Consider the following 17,543-nt stretch of genomic DNA (forward strand, 5'->3'; position numbering starts at 1 on the left):
TAAGGAGATGAATACCTACATGCATTGTAAGAAGCTAAATGAGGATACATAAGTAGCAGCCCCTGGCTAGACATGAATGCTACTCACATTTATTATGCCACTTGCCCCCCTCCCAGACACTTCATTACTAATGATTTTCCAACACAAAAGCTTTTAAAAACTTTGATCTTTTGTGAAAATTCAGTAGGATAATAAAAACCTTCCAGCTGAACAAACAGACTAGGGCAGAAAGATCATCTCCTTAGCATTTGCCACAAAAAGTATCATCTGCCCTGACTCCACCCTGGTGTTTCATTAAAGTGGTGTCGTTCAAAATATGCAAATGACAGTAATAATTTGAGCAAACAAATGAATTAGGTGAGCCTCTATAGGCAATTTACTTGGGGTAATTAAGAATGCTAAGTCAAACAAATTATTACTTTAAATGGCAAGTAAGCTTTAATTAAACTTGATTTCTATACTAAAATGAAACTACTAACCCAACAGAAGGCATCCTGTGTGAATTAAAAGGCAAAGTGCCAAGAAGGGAAAAAAACTATCGTACGCTCTGCTTTTTGATTCACCAGATTAGGACCAGGTAAAACTGTATTCTCACTGGAACAAGCTCACAGAAAAATATTTCTGTGCATGAATTTAGTATTGATATAATGCATTTGGGGTGCCTCAAGCACTAATGTATTTTAAATGGTAAGGATGCCAAGAAAAATTAGAACCAACCCAAACCAAAGGTAATTTCTCTCCAACTAGCATCTCAAATTTTTTCTACCATTAAGAAAGGGAAACCAGCAGACTGTAGCCCACACAGATTAAGAGTTCTTCCTAGGGGTTAGGGGAACATGGTGACCCATAGGAGAGCCTCCACAGCGATGCTAGCCACCAATCAAACATACATGTGTATGATGGAGCAAACCAATGGGCCCCAATCGATAAACATGGAAATAAAGGTGCCCAGAGAGGGAGGAAAATCTCCAGAACTATCCTGAGATGGACTAGGCTAAAGCATGATCCTATTAAAGTAGATTATACTTGTGTATTTGCTCCTACAGAACAATATAATAATTACAGACTATTTTGAAAGCTTCAAGTCTTCTCTGAGACTAGACATAAGTACATCACTTCTCTCTTTAATGCTTTGTCCCAGTACCTGTAATGGGACTCTGATTAGACCCCAGCCACCAGCACTGGCAAGCAGAAAAGCCCTCACAGAACCACCTGTTTTCTTCTCCACATGGAGCACCTCTCCTGGTTTAGCCTCCTGGGTCTTCACTCTTCCAGCCCAGTGCTCCTCAGGAACACACAAGCTGAGTCCCGTCCTCTCCGCTCCTGGCTTTCCGGTCAGGCCGGGTGACCCAGGGCAATCATCAAGGAAGAAGCTATGAGTAGGAGCAGGTGGTGGCCAGGCACAGCAGGGAGGGCCCTGGAGAAGTCATTCTAAGTCACTGCCTCTGGCACCTGGATCCAGTCACCTGCCACACAAGGCCATTTTCACACGGTCTCGCTAAAGAGTCTGCCCTCGGGGGGACCCTAGGTATACTATTATAATATTCATGACCATAGGAAGGAGTTGGTGTCAACCCTGTGTTCCAAGGAGCAGAGAGAACTCCAGACTACTCCATTTTCTCTTCTGGACTTGTGCCTTCTCTCTGGAGAGGCAGCCATGAACTGACCTGAGGCCTCTCCTCCTATCTGATCCCACCCCTGGCCAAAGCGGGATTCATTCATCCAATAACCACCAGGCACTGTCAACATGGCTTCCCTGGTGGCACAGATGGTAAAGCGTCTGCCTGCAATGTGGGACACCCGGGTTCGATCCCTGGGTCGGGAAGAACCCCTGGAGAAGGATATGGCAACCCACTCCAGTACTCTTGCCTGGAAAATTCCATGGACAGAGGAGCCTGGTAGGCTACAGTCCATGGGGTCTCAAAGAGTCGGACACGACTGAACGACTTCACTTTCTTTCTTTCACTATCAACATGTCGGGCCCTACACTGTGCTCAGAGCACAGAGCAAGACATCGTCGCTGTTCTCAAGCTGCCCATATTCCACAGACAGGCAAGAGACACAAAGAAGAATTACAAAATAGTGTGCTGGAAAGAGGATGGAATGCTCGCATCTGAGGAGCAAGACAGTCAGGGGAGGAGACAGAGGGAACCGCCTGTGACTGAACCTCAGTCCCATTGGAACGTGTCCACCCCTCCAACCCACCAGAAGGGGAGCAGTGCCTGACATGAGAGAGCTTTGTCTCTCAAGTTAGAGCAGAAATTCCAAGAGTGCTGGGGGCTTGGTGTGCTCTGAGGGCTCAAGAAGTGTTTGCTGAATAAATGAATGATTTAAGAATCTGGACCTGCCCCTGGGACATTTGGGGACAGAATCTTGGCTAGTGAGGATCTCAGAGGTCATCTGATAACCCACTCCTCTAGAATGTATAGATAAAAGACTTATTTCAAAATATCTGCACAGAGGAAGTGTGCTGGGCCCATGCAATGTGTGCAGGTGGAATGGATAGATATGATGTGGTAGATCCAGTCAATGAAATATTATTTGGCAATAAAAAAGAACTCCTGACACATACTACACCCTGGATGAATTTCAAAGGCTTCACTCTCAGGGCAAGTAGCCAGACACAGAGGCCACGTGGTATCTGGTATCCCTGATAAGAAACATCCAGAAAAGGCAATTTTAGAGAGAGAGAACATGGACCAGTGGTGCCTGGGGCTGGGGGTAGAATGAGATTAACTATAACTAGGTATGAGGGTTCTTACCAGAAGGATAAAACTGTTCTAAAACTGGACTACGGTAACAGCTGTACCAGCCTGGACACAGACTAACGGAATTGTATACTTGAAATGGGTGGGTTTTATGATACATAAAATATACCTGAACGTTGTTTAAAAGTTTTATAAGAGGAGTCATAAGTTATACATTTATACTCATGCTGGTATGAAGGGGGCTGCTACATGTTTGCAAAAACAAAAAAAGCCCAAATTTGAAAGAACCCCCACCCCATCTGCTCATTCCCACCCTCAGGGCCTTCCATCCCCCTTCCTAAAAAGTCTGCTTGTAGACACAAAGCAGATTAGTGGTTCCAGGACTGGAGGGAGTGGGGATGGGAAGTGGCTGCTTAATGGGAATGGTTTCCTTATGAGGTGTTGAGTCAGTTCTGGAACTACAAAGTGGTGATGGTTGCAAAATATTATAAATGTACTTAATGCCACTGAATTGCACCTTCAAACGGCTAAAGCGGTAAATTTCATGTTATATGTATTTTACCTCGATTTTTTTTGTAAATCTCCTTTTTTTTAAAGGCCATGTTTGAGGAACATTTTCACATTTCCTTTCCATCTGCCAAATGCATTCCCCAGTAGCCACAGAGCGTCCAGCTGCTGTCCCCAGCCGCCTTGTGTCAGGATGTCTTAGTCCAGGTGACAACATAGCTCTCAGCAATTTGTTTGCTGCATGCTCTCCTCATTTTTTTTCCTGGTTGGTAAACATCAGATATTAATTAAAAAAAAAAAAAAACCTGGGCTTGGTTTGCATTTTAATTCTGCCCAGTTGAAACTGGCTGGCACCATTCAAAACAACACAGGAAGGGACGTTCCCAAGCTGTCAGACCATCTCATTAAGTGTTGCTCCAGAGGCTTCCTGACTCCCTGAAAGTGTAGGAGGCAGTGACTCCTCCTGGCATGAATTTAACCATGCCGTATTATGAAATACCTGCTGCTCAGTCAAAAATTCTGCAGATCCACAAGGCTCTAGGGCTGCCTGTTTCCACAGAACCCAAAAGCCCGCCTCTCCTGGAATCACTTCCATGTGGTTCCTATGGCAAATGTCCTAGGTCGCTGGGATCAATGATAATTCCTGGATTACTTCTTTCACCGATATCATTGGCCTCAGGATTTCTATCCGGAGAAGGCAATGGCACCCCACTCCAGTACTCTTACCTGGAAAATCCCATGGACGCAGAAGCCTGGTAGGCTGCAGTCCATGGGGTCGCTAAGAGTTGGCCACGACTGAGCAACTTCACTTTCACGCTTCACTTTCATGCATTGGAGAAGGAAATGGCAACCCACTCCAGTGTTCTTGCCTGGAGAATCCCAGGGACAGGGGAGCCTGGTGGGCTGCTGTCTATGGGGTCGCACAGAGTCGGACACAACTGAAGCGACTTAGCAGCAGCAGCAGCAGGATTTCTATCAGACAATCTGAAGGGTGTGTTAAAACATTCTTTCCTTTCCCCAATGGGACGACAGTTGCTAAAGAATTTAGTCAGTTGCCCATAGATGCCCACTGATTTAGAGCTAGAACCAGGGTCTGAACATGCTCAGGATTCATGTATTTGATTGCTGTACATAGGAAGTAAGAATGTTGAGTTGTAAAATATTTTCTACCTCAAAGATTACATTAAACTGATACTCTCATTTTAGAATTGCTTAAAATATACCTAGTATTGAATGAACTAGAAAAAAAAAACCTTTCAGGTTTCCAGTTGTGAAACAGTATTTGGAGAGCAAGTACTAAATGCCAAATGTCTAAAAGACCTCCTCAGGAGAAATCCTTACTGCCAGCCCAAAATCACAGGAACACACTGTAGCTGAATGTTTAAATTGTGTTTTTTAGACACTGGATAATTTTCTGACCATTAAAGATAATCACAGCCAAACCCAACAATAAAAGTAATTGAATCTCATGCTTGAGAAGCACACAGCTGATTCACGGTGAGGAGGAGGAGACGAAGGAAGCGCATGAGAGGAGGTCAGAAACCCAGGAGTAATTTTCCCTCCTACGTTGAGCAGAGCCTGCCCACACAGTGGACAAACCAGCGATGGAAGCCTGTCTTTACTGCCTGAGTGCCCGTCCCCGCTAGGACCCACACTCCCAGGTGGCACCTGAAAACCATCTACAGATGTAAGAGATTTAACCCAGACTCTGCTCCAGGTCAGGTCATTAGGATGAGGTTTCCAGGAGAGGACAGAGCGAGGCCACCGGCACTCAGGCCTTGGTGGACTGTGCCTGCTCCGAGGCTCCCAGTGCACTGCGCACACAGGGCACCCGACAGTCCCGGAAGTGCACAACGACCAACCGTAAGATTCAGCTTACCTTGAGGAGTGTGCATGAAAATTTTGCCTTACATTTATACCAACTGCATTAAATCTAAAGATGCCACACTGACCCTGACTGAAAAGGATTTACAAGCTAATGGCAAAAATACTAGCAGCCATCAGAGATAAGCTAACCAACCAGTTGGTGTCAGAGCAAGGTCTGTTTCTGCAAACATTTCATGTGTACCTATTTTGAGATCAAGCTGGTGGTCACAGAGAAGGTCTCAATGTTTTGGCCAGAAAAGAGATCCTCCTGTGGGAGCCTTGGGTAACTTTCGAGCATCAGTATTCTCATCTATAAAATGGGTATTCGGGGCCACAATCTCAAACACATGAAATGCCTGCAATGGTGCTCTGGTCATTAGCACCAGTTCATCCCAGCTGACAAACCAGCATCAGCTCATAGACATGTGGCCTTCAGTTGATTCCAGTCCCAAACCATCCTCTGAACTGCCCCGGACAATCCTACATGGAGCAGAAACAAACTCTCTGCCCAGCTACCTACTATGCTTGATCCTAGTTGCAGATTCATGGGCAAAAGAAAAGAGTATGATTGTTTTAAGTGACTATGTTGGGGTGGTTTGTTATGTAGCAATAGGTAACTGGAATAGACTAAAATGCCCTCCCCTTCTTTTTGGCTTTCTCAAATCCTACCTGGCTTTCAAAAGCTCAGTACAGATCTCACCTTGTTCATGATCTTAAGCTCACCCCAAATGATCTCTGTCTCTCTCTTGCTTGAAGCTTGAACAGCACTCAATAAAGACCTACCATAATGGACCATAATCTCCTTGAAAGAGAAGACCATGCCTCTGTTTATTGAGAACACTTTCCTATCACTTATCAGAATACCTTATACATAATAGGAGGTCTCTCTCTCTATATATATATATATATATATATCTCAATGGATAATTTTCTAGTCTCCAGAGTAAAATGCATATTGTAGGTACTTACATGATATCATGACACGTTTAATATTAAAAAAATAGGAAAAAAGACAATAAAAATTATCTTTAAATGGAGGATCAGGTAGCAGTAGGAAATTTAAACTTTTCAAGACTTTAAACTGCTTTACTACTGAGTAAAGTAGATGCTTTTAAAATTACCAGTTTAAGTTCAGTAGTATGTGCGTGTGTTTTCACACGCACATTGGTGTGCGTTGGTGTAGATTTGTATGTAGATTTATATGTCTCTTTGGGAACTGTTCCTTTGTTAATAATTAAACTGTATATGGGAGTTTTGAGAAGTGACAGTAACTATCCATGTTCTATGGTTGTGTAATTACTCAAGCATAATTAGAATATGGGAGGATTTAGAGATAGGCAGAATGTTCCCTGTCAAATCTGATCTGTATCAGGACTTCTTAAATTGGGGATCATGGTTGTCACTGGATGGGCTTCATTAAGTTCATGCCTAAAATTACATACAAAATTGTGTGTATATTTGTATTCTAAGGCAAGCAATGGGGAAATACCAAAGCAGGTTTGGCTCTGCCACTGCCTAGCATGGTGGCCGTGGGGAAACCCGTTTGATAAGCTCCTTGGACCTGCTTCTGGATCTACTCTACTGTAAAGACGGGGGGAGGCGCTAGAGCATCAGGACATCTCAAGGCAGTTTCTCCAAGAAAGGCCCTAAGGTGGAAGGAGAAGGCTACCTCACTTGGTGTTTTTCCACTGTATTTTCTTTCCTATAAAAGAACAATACTATTTTGATTAAAATATGTATCTGTGTTTACAACTGTTTATTTAATAAACTTTAAGTGCCTATGATGTGACAATTACTGGTCATGAATTTCCCACTCAGTCTTTGAGACTTGGAAATTACTGAATAGACCACTCCAACACTGCACAGAATTCTAGAAGATAAAGTGGACAATAAAAATATCAAAAACTAACAGCACAAAAGACCCCCAAACCAAAGGATTCATAATTAAATGGGTAGAATAGGGATCGTGCAAAAGATCAAGTAGACACAGGGTACTTACTACGCATGAACCAGGCTGATTAGGCTAATCTGCACTACAAGGTGAGGGCCCACTTGCTCCTCTGCCTTCCAGACTTGCACGCTCGGTTAAGAGAACAGCTTTCCTCCCTAGAGGAAACTCTTTAGAGATACAGAAGTAGACACTCTCCTTCCCAGAACCTCTGAACCAGCTCTCATAGGAATAGAGAGTCAGAAACAAAAAGCAAGCAAACACAGAGGCTTAATGGAACGGAAGACATATAATGAGTAATTTGGACCCAAGGATAATCTGAACAGAATTCTTCTCATGCTCAATGATTTCAATAGGGGAAGTATGACTTTACAAAAGCTTTGAGTTACAGATAAAACAAAACCCCCCAAAAAGTAGGTTTTAAGCACTTACGAGGATGAAAATATGACATTATTCATCATTTCTTGGTCCATCCATTATCTCCTTTAATGTTAGTATTTTTAAACTTTTAAATATATGTGTGTGTATATATATATATAAGACTTAATATGTCATATTTTCTGGGTGTCATTTGAATGATGATGTGACCCTACTAAATATTCAATAATATTCTATGAATGAGGAAATAAAGTTTCCTACTAAAGCCCAAAATATCAGTAAACCAAGGACCTGGCTTTATAAGGAAGCTCAACCATTTTTCTAAATTATCACAAATAATATCCTCAGTATATTTCTTTCGTTAAAAGTAAAAGTATAAATGGAGATTCTCAGTTTGTTGCTGCTAAGTTGAGGGTGGGGCATGGAGCTCTACACAAGGAAGGGGCTTTTCTCTGCTTGGTGTGTGGGGATCAGCGTAGGGGTTAGGAGACAGTCTTATTTATTGCCCACATTCGAGAGCTGTGGTTAATTTGTGCTTAAGAAAAAATAAGTGCAGTAAAGAACAACATAAGGTACAAGTAAATTGGGTTTGGTTTTCTCCAATACATGTGTGTTTCATGCAATTCTTTCCCCTGGTTCTCCCTCATGACTAGGTGTTTGGTAAATGTGACATACCTTTCTAGACTTGAGATAAATTTGTACAAGTGTGAACAAAATGCCTAGGGCAGAGAAAGTATTTGGGGTGTCCTGTATCTCCAAATTATATTAAAAATGTGTCTATAAAGTCTTCTGGAATCACCTCCAGAACAAAGCCAACCCTATGATAAAATTAAAAAAGGCATATCTTCCCTGGTGGCTCAGAGGTTAAAGTGTCTGCCTCCAATGCGGGAGACCCAGGTTCGATCCCTGGGTCAGGAAGATCCCCTGGAGAAGGAAATGGTAACCCACTCCAGTATTCTTGCCTGGAGAATCCCATGGACAGAGGAGCCTGGCGGGCTACAGTCTACGGGGTCGCAAAGAGTCGGACACGACTGAGCAACTTCACTTCACTTCATGCAGTAAAAACTAAATATGGTACTCATCACCAGCATGTTCAGAAAGACCTTAAGTTTAAATACTTGCTTTATACTATGCATTAGATTCCTTAGACAAAGCTGCCTCAGGATTCTTCCTTTTGGTCATAAATCAAATAATCAAAAGCTGATATAGAATGGTATATTACTTCATTTTCTCTAAATTGATCATTTTAGAATGAAAACACATTTCAGGCAAAACAAAGGTGACACATGGTAGGTTATCTTTCACTCTAATTTCCCAGTGTATTTAGAGGTTGGATTATTTGATCATCTTGGTACGATGGACCAACCAGGACTTTGAGATCCCTACAAAGTGGGCTGAGGTTGAAATGAGGAAGACATTTCTGAGGTGGATGGTCTTTCACATCATGATTTTTACAGAGACATAAACATATCTCATCTCTCAGGAAAACAGAAGGAAGACCTTCCAATGATATGTATGTAGGAAATAACAGGAAGGGCTAAAATAAAAACAAATATCTTATACAAAGTATCTCTAGATTTTTCTGAAGTATCTCTTGATTTTTCACCTCAGGGTCTTATAAGAAGCATGATCAGCACAGTAGCCACTTCATATTTGTTGAATTTAACTTGATGTTATAGATTGCAGTTTCTTCATAAATGTCAGTGAGAATGAAACACTACACCATATATTTAGGCTGCTGATGAGTAAATATAAGTATTTTTCTTACATATATTGCATTCAACAGGGTTGAAATTGGGGTTTTTTTGGGGTTGGTTTATTTGTTTATTGGCTTGTCTGTCTGGTTGGTTGGTTTGATGCTGACATTGTTTGATCACAGGACAGTAAGAGAGAAACAGTACAGCCCAAATCATGAGGTGCGAAGTCAGATAAGACTAGCTCAACTCCTACCTTCTTCACTTTACTAGCCATTCAAGCCTGGGCAAGTTCCTTAATCTCTCCAAGTCTCAGACCTCTTACATATAAAATGGATTAATAATCCCTACCAGCCAGGGTTATTAGGAGGATTAAATGAGACAATAATATATATGATGCCTACTTAGCATAATGACAAACTCACAGTAAACATTAGGCATGTAGCTAATCTTATGTTTATTATTATCTCATTAACTCAGAGTTCAGTTCAGTTCAGTTCAGTCGCTCAGTCGTGTCCGACTTTTTGCGACCCCATGAATCGCAGCACGCCAGGCCTCCCTGTCTATCACCAACTCCTGGAGTTCACCCAGACTCACATCCATCGAGTCAGTGATGCCATCCAGCCATCTCATTCTCTGTCGTCCCCTTCTCCTCCTGCCCCCCATCCCTCCCAGCATCAGAGTCTTTTCCAATGAGTCAACTCTTCACATGAGGTGGCCAAAGTACTGGAGTTTCAGCTTTAGCATCATTCCTTCCAAAGAAATCCCAGGGCTGATCTCCTTCAGAATGGACTGGTTATCAGAGTTAGGATTATACACAATAATACATAGAGGCACTTACCATGGTTCTTGACATATAATTAATGCTAATGCTCAAGTTCTAGAAGGACACAGTTTAATACACATGAGCCATCTTCCTTACATAACCCATGGAGTTCTCTCACATGACAGTTCTCCTGGCCACATGGTTTTTTGTGTCACGGGAGTTCATGCCTAGGTCTGTCTCAGGCATACATCAAACACCTGATGAGTCTCTCGCTCAGTGTTAACTCTAAAAATGTTTCCCAGTTGTCAGAAATCATAAGAAATAGAAAGCACCAGCATCTTTGGATCTGCAATGAGAATGCTAGGAAACATGACTGCTTTGATGCGACACTTGTGGATGTTGAAAGCACGAGCATCAAAGACACTCCCATGTAGCCATGAGCTATTTTCAGCCCTTCATGCATTTCCTGGCTCTACCTGGATGAGATACGTGCACACAAAAGCAATTTGTCATACATGCCACTCAACTAATTATGGCCTGAGTGATCGTGTGTGTCACGTCCTCAAGCTCTTCGCATGACTCATCATTCAGATGGGAAGCAGGAAGCACTCCCCTGGGGGTGGGGGTGGGGGAGGAAGTCAGAAGGATGCCACACCTCGGGACAATACCCTTCCTACCAAAGCAGTGTTGTTATTCTCAACTACCCGGCAACACCCAAACACAGCATGTCTAATCACCCCATCAGAAGGGAAGACGGGGCTGTGAGCTTACCCTGGTGTCACATTTGAGGCATCATGTGACAAAGAGCTATTAATATAACCAAGGGCCCGCTCTACTGACCCCTTGTCCGGGTGATGTCTGGTGGTTTCAAAGCACCAAACCTCCAACCTCAAAGCACAGAGACTCATCCCCTTTCAGCTTATTCTGGCATATCTCTTGGAAGTGACAGTTACTCTGGTGCAGAACTCAGTGCCGGGAGGCAGGAGTGAGTATATTTTGCACCTATTTATGCAGACATACATGTCCAAACATGAGCAGTTTTGGGCACCTGAAGAAAGCTACTAGGAAAAGTTTTGTTGCCAAGATTGTTTGCTCTTTATCAATTCGCGTTTTTCAAATAAGTCAAGTCTACACCCAGGTGTGACATCTTTAATTGCACAGAGAGTATATTTCCATAATATAAGTCAGGAGTTACCCCACTTTTCACTGCTGTTCAGAAGGTCTAGAATGGCCAGAAAGATCACCCTCATTCAAGGTCAGAGAAAGTTGGAAGAAGGATGTTCAATCTCATTCTCTTTCCAGCTGTAGACCCAACCCACACTCCAGTCTGAAAATGGAAACCTTAGAACAATGAAAACCTCTCTAGCCGTAGCTCTTTCATGACCCCAATCTTCCACTGCCACTGAGACTTTGACTTTAGAAGAAGAAATGGACAATGGCTAAGAGATCTTATTATTATAGAATTGTGTGTTTTTTAAAAAGCAATTTATCAATGTTTAATTTCTCACAAACACTGAGAATGTACTCTAATGATTTATGCTCATAAAACATAGTAAATCAAATTATATATCTAAAGTTAATGAAATTCTTTTGTTCAGTGTTTACCTATGCAGTAGACATCAGACTCTCTCAACAATACAAGCTATGTTTTATCCTATTAATAGGTGAGAAAACTGGGGTGCAAACTTCTGGCTCAATATCACACAGCCAGGGAGTGATAAAATCCCATTTGACCCAAGTCTGTCTGACACCCAGGCCATGTGGTTTCCACCTGAAAAACTGTCCCCTCTATTCATTTATGAACTTGCATATTAGGACAGATTGTGATTGAAGAACAATGTAGAAACAAGGAACAATGTAGAAATGATATTCTATAAATCACTTTTTTTTTTTTTGGCTGCACTATGCAGCATGCAGGATCTCCGTTCCTCAACCAGGGATTTAACCTGCACCTCCTGTAGTGGAAGCATGGAGTCTTAACTGCTGGAGCACCAGGGAAGTCCCCATACACCCTGTCTTAGATGCTCCTTCCTCTGAGGTTTCTGAAGCTGCCTCTGCTGTCTTCCACACTTGGTTTGATCCTGTTTTTCTAGAATGACTAATAGGCAACACACTGAGCACCTGTGAATGATCAGATCCTGGAACAAAAGTAGAATTACTTCAACCCTTTATCCAAGATTTTTAACTCCAACTCTACAATTCCACAAAAAGTATCAGATCTTTAAAGAAAATAAGAGACCTTGTACCAAATGCCGATTGTTGATCAGGCCAAGAAAAACAGCAGGTGATATAATTTTTAAATGTACTCTTCCCTGTTCAGTCAGTTCAGTTCAGTCGCTCAGTCATGTCCGACTCTTTGCGACCCCACGAATTGCAGCACGCCAGGCCTCCCTGTTCATCAATAACTCCTGGAGTTCACTCAAACTCACATCCATCGAGTCAGTGATGCCATCCAGCCATCTCATTCTCTGTCTTCCCCTTCTCCTCCTGCCCCCAATCCCTCCCAGCATCAGAGTCTTTTCCAATGAGTCACCTCTTCATATGAGGTGGCCAAAGTACTGGAGTTTCAGCTTCAGCATCATTCCTTCCAAAGAACACCCAGGACTGATCTCCTTTAGAATGGACTGGTTGGATCTCCTTGCAGTCCAAAGGACTCTCAAGAGTCTTCTCCAACACCACCCAAATAGATAAGGATGAATTATGGCTGGGAATTGTACTTTGAAGCTAACAGATCCAGCAACCAACTAACTTGAGATTAGCTTCCTGAAGAAGTGTCTCCCCAGAAGCAAAAGGATAAAAACATTAACTGTGTAAATTAAAATAATTTCCAGAAGAAGTGGTAGACAACAAAATGTCTGAAAGTTTTGCTTTATAGTAATATGTCTTCAGGGATGTGTAACTGGGGCATGGTTCAAGAGGGAGATTAGAGGAAAAAATTAATGAATGAAATGAATGTCTTGAGGAAGAAAATCATAAAGTAAGTCAGGAAACATTTTCCCAGTCATAAATGCCTGGTTGCAAAATATATCTCAAACAAAAACTTGGAAAAGCTATTTCAACACATATGACAATAGATTACCAGACAAAGGATATGAACCAGTCATTCGGAGATTTAAAAAAAATATGACATGCCAAGGGATATTTCAAAAGATGCTTTCTCACCTAGATGTCCATCAACAGATGAAGGGATAAAGAAGCTGTGGTATATACATACAATGGAATATTACTCAGTCATAAAAAGGAACACATTTGAATTAGTTCTAATGAGGTGGATGAACTTACAGCCTATTATACAAAGTGAAGTTAGCAAGAGAAAAACAAATATGGAATCTAGAAAGATGGTCCTGATGAACGTATTGACAAATGGAGAGAGCAGCATGGAAATATATACAGTATCATACGTAAAACAGATAGCCAGTGGGAATTTGCTGAATGACTCAGGGAGCTCAAACCTGGGTGACCTAGAAGGGTGGGGTGGGAGGGAAGCTCAAGAGGGAGGGGACATATGTATACCTCTGGCTGATTCACGGTGATGTATGGCAGAAACCAACACAATGATGTAAGGCAATTATCCTTCAATTAAAAATAAATAAAATGCTAAAAAAGAAGATGCTTTCCTTCACTCATGATTAAGGAAACAAAATAATATTAAGACTCCACCTTTTTCCCTGGCAAATTTTTCAAACTTTGAAATTAGTGTTGAAGAAATGGTAAAACAGTATGCTTATACACTGAGAAGAGTATAAACTAGCATAGATTTTCTGCAGTGTAATCAGAAAATACTCACCAGATTTTAAACTTCACATAATGCCCATATAATTCCACAGGTAAGTATTTACCCCACAAAAGTACATCCAGATATATGTATAAGAATGTCCATACACACGGACATTGAAGCACTGTTTATAAGAACACAAACCAACATAACTGTCCGTCAACAGGGTGATAGGTTAAATAACTAGAATAATCCAGCCAGTAGAAAACTCTGAAGCATAACGTGGTTAATCTGAATGGCCTGAGACAGAAGGGTCTCTCAGTGGAAAAAAGCAAGCTATAGACACTGTGAATGATGTAATCCCATTTATGGAAGTATGCAAATTTAAATATTTTTAATGTATATATCATTATTGCTCATTACAAACCACTGCAAAATTTAATGGCTTCAAACAATGACTTACTTCTTATAATTGTGTTGGGCTCTCTAGGTGGTTCTTCTGTTGGTATCACTGGAGCTTACTCAGGTAGTTGGAGTCAGCTTGGGTGGGGGTGAAGGGATGAGGTAAAATGGACTCACTTCTCTGGGGCCTCAGCTGGTGTGGCTGAAATGACTAGACTGGACTACGTGGTTCTTCATTTTGGGCATCTCTGCACAAGGGAGGAAATACTCCCAGAGCACAAGCATGAAACTGTAGGGTCTGTACAGGCCAACATGCAAAGTCAAATCACTCCCCTAGCATTCTATTGGTCAAAGCACATCTCAGTCCCAGTCTGGATTCAAAAGGAGAAAAGCAAACTCCATCTCTAGATTGGAAAAGCTGCAAAGAATCTGTGGTCATATTTAATCTACCACTTCACATGTATGCATCTACCTATCTATAGCTATGTCCAGCTTTAAGTATCTGAAATGTTCATGAAGAAACAAGATGATTTCCTCAAAACTACAATGAGATATCACCTCACACTAGTCAGGATGGCCATCATCAAAAAGTCTACAAACAATAAATGCTGGAGACAGTGTGGAGAAAAGGGAACGCTCCTGAACTGTTGCTGCTGCTGCTGCTGCTGCTAAGTCGCTTCAGTCATGTCCAACTCTGTGCGACCCCATAGACTGCAGCCCACCAGGCTCCTCCATCCCTGGGATTCTCCAGGCAAGAACACTGGAGTGGGTTGCCATTTCCTTCTCCAATGCATGAAAGTGAAAAGTGAAAGTGAAGTCGCTCAGTCATGTCCGACTCCTAGTGACCCCATGGGGTGGAGCCTACCAGGCTCCTCCGTCCATGGGATTCGCCGGACAAGAGTACTGCACTGTTAGTGGGAGTGTAAATTGATACAGCCACTATGGAAGATGGTATGGAGAGTTCTTAAAAAAACTAGGAATAAAACCACCATATGACCCAGCATTCCCAATCCTAGGCATATACCCTGAGGAAACCACAATTGAAAAAGACACATGTATCCCATTGTTCATTGCAGCCCTATTTACAATAGCTAGAACATGGAAGCAACCTAGATGCCCATCGACAGATGAATGGATAAAGAAGTTGTGGTACATATTCACAGTGGAATATTACTCACCCATAAAAAGGAATAAATTTGAGTCAGTTCTGATGAGGTGGATAAACCTAGAACCTATTATACAGAGTGAAGTGAATCAGAAAGAAAAAGATAAATATTATATTCTAATGCATATATATGGAATCTAGAAAAATGGTACTGAAGAATTTATTTACAGGGCAGCAATGAAGAAACAGATATAGAGAACAGACTTATGGACAGGGGGAGAGGGGAGGAGAGGATGAGATGTATGGAAAGAGTAACATGGAAACTTACATTACCATATGTAAAATAGATAGCCAACAGGAATTTGCTGTATGGCTCAGGAAACTCAAACAGGGGCTCTGTATCAATCTAGAGGGGTGGAATGGGGCGGGAGATGGAAGGGACGTTCAAAAGGGAGGGGATATATGTAAACCCATAGCTGATTCATGTTGAGGTTTGACAGAAAACAACAAAATTCGTAAGGCAATTATCCTTCAATAAAAAAAGAAATTTAAAAAAAAGTCAGTGAGGCAAAAGTGAATGTGGCACATTCCTGTAGGTTTCAAGGAGTTAGCATCTTTATTTCATTTTCACTGAATATCATAGTGGGCATTATGTCATGATTATAGAAAAGCTGGAATTTTTTAATGCAGTGCTTAAAGGGTGACAGTGATTTAATTTTACAAATAAAAAAAAAAAAAAGAAAGAAAGAAACAAGATGATTTCCTTTGGTAAGAAGAGCTGGGAATGTGGGTGGGAAAGGAAAAGGAAGACACTTCTTTTCTATTTCATGCCTTTCTATACTCAGGGCTGGCTCCATGAGCGTGAGGACTGTGAGGGAGCTGGCACGGGGCCCCACACTCAGGCTCTGCAAAGTTTAATGCTCTGCAGTCACCATCTTGAAGTTCTTGATAATTTTGTCTTTGAACATGTGCTTTGTAAGTGAAGTCCAATGGGACAGCGGGGCATGTGTGTGGATGAAGGAGACAGTGCAGTATGCATGCCTACTGTTTCCTGATGCCCTGTTACATACAGCATTCACACGCCTCCCGAGGACAGAATTCAGGTGGACTCTTGCTGCCTGGGAGTGCAACATAAGTCAAAGTACAAGGTAAGCATGTTACATCTTCCAATGAGTAAATCCTGGTGCTACAGCCAGAGTCTCAGCTTTCTGGGATAACCAGACTTGCTCTGAACAAGAATGCCAAAGCACTGACAAAGGAATGCTATCTTAGCCTTCCTTATTCGTGTTACTTCCCTGGATTAGCCAGCCACTTACACTGAAAATAATGAGGAGGAGGAAGGAAAGCTAGGACAACTCAGTCCTTTTCCTTTCAGTCTTCCCTTCCTTATCCGTAAGCTAAAGAGGGCGAATGTGGGCAGAAGGTGTGTGCATCAACTGAAGAAATGAAAACGGGTGAATCAGCTTTGTGCATGGTTTCCACTCTTCTGGTTAAAAAATGAAACACCTATGCATGTATGAACTAGGAAACTCTAACTGTGTAATTTCACTAATTCCACATACAAGTTAAATATTCTTAGTGTCGCTTTTCTAGCACTGCACTGCGGGAAGATAAAGAGTAAATCTGTGCTAATAATTTAAATTTAAAATTTGTCTTTACTTAGAACAACATTATATAGTAAACAAGAAAAATGATGAGTTCAGATTAAGAAGAAAGAAGAAAGGGAAAAGCTTTATATTTTAGTACCCTTTTTTTTCCTCTGTGGAAAGAGACCTTACATTTTTATTTTGCACTGGGCCCCACAAATTATGTAGTCAGCCTTGTTTATACTCTTTGACTTTGTATACATATGTCCTACTTCTGCATTTTAAAAGAATAGTTTTTTTTTTTTTAAACCATACCGCTCACTTCTTTCACATTTTAGTTTTATGAGCTTTATGCTACCCCTTACTTCAAATTATCATCATAGAGCTGTTTTAAAAAAACATGACAAGATCTGGGGGCTAGCAGCTGGAGAAAAAAAAAAAAACAGGTACCCAAATGAAGAAACACTTTTAGTAAAAACAAAGGCCATATTTCATATTATTCCTACTCTCTTTTTCTTTTGTGGGCAAAACACTCACTGATTTATAGCACTTGAATCATAGTCAGCACAAAGAAATTAAGCAAGAATAATATGTCAGATTAAAAAACCCAAGCCCAATTTTATGAACTCAATTCATGACAGCTGCAGTATCAACATAAATATTTATGCTCTCAAGGGCCACGGATGCCCGGCCACATGCACCCCAAGGGCGCTTGCCAGGCCACATGCACCCCAAGGGCGCTTGCCAGGCCACATGCACCCCAAGGGCGCTTGCCCGGCCACATGCACCCCAAGGGCGCTTGCCAGGCCACATGCACCCCAAGGGCGCTTGCCAGGCCACATGCACCCCAAGGGCCACGGATGCCCGG

At 41.8% G+C, this 17,543-nt stretch overlaps 1 protein-coding gene and 1 non-coding gene across 6 annotated transcripts in view; one reads left to right on the forward strand and one right to left on the reverse strand.

Annotated features, from left to right (window-relative positions):
• Window positions 1-17,543, reverse strand: part of RAPGEF4 (Rap guanine nucleotide exchange factor 4) — a 396,657-nt gene that overhangs the window by 217,263 nt on the left and 161,851 nt on the right. The window lies entirely within an intron of this gene.
• TRNAW-CCA (transfer RNA tryptophan (anticodon CCA)) lies at window positions 8,254-8,326 on the forward strand. Its single transcript has one exon. It is a non-coding gene; the product is annotated as a tRNA-Trp (tRNA).

The sequence above is a fragment of the Bubalus kerabau genome, chromosome 3 (assembly GCF_029407905.1).
Source record: "Bubalus kerabau isolate K-KA32 ecotype Philippines breed swamp buffalo chromosome 3, PCC_UOA_SB_1v2, whole genome shotgun sequence".
In the NCBI taxonomy this organism is placed as follows: Eukaryota; Metazoa; Chordata; class Mammalia; order Artiodactyla; family Bovidae; genus Bubalus; species Bubalus kerabau.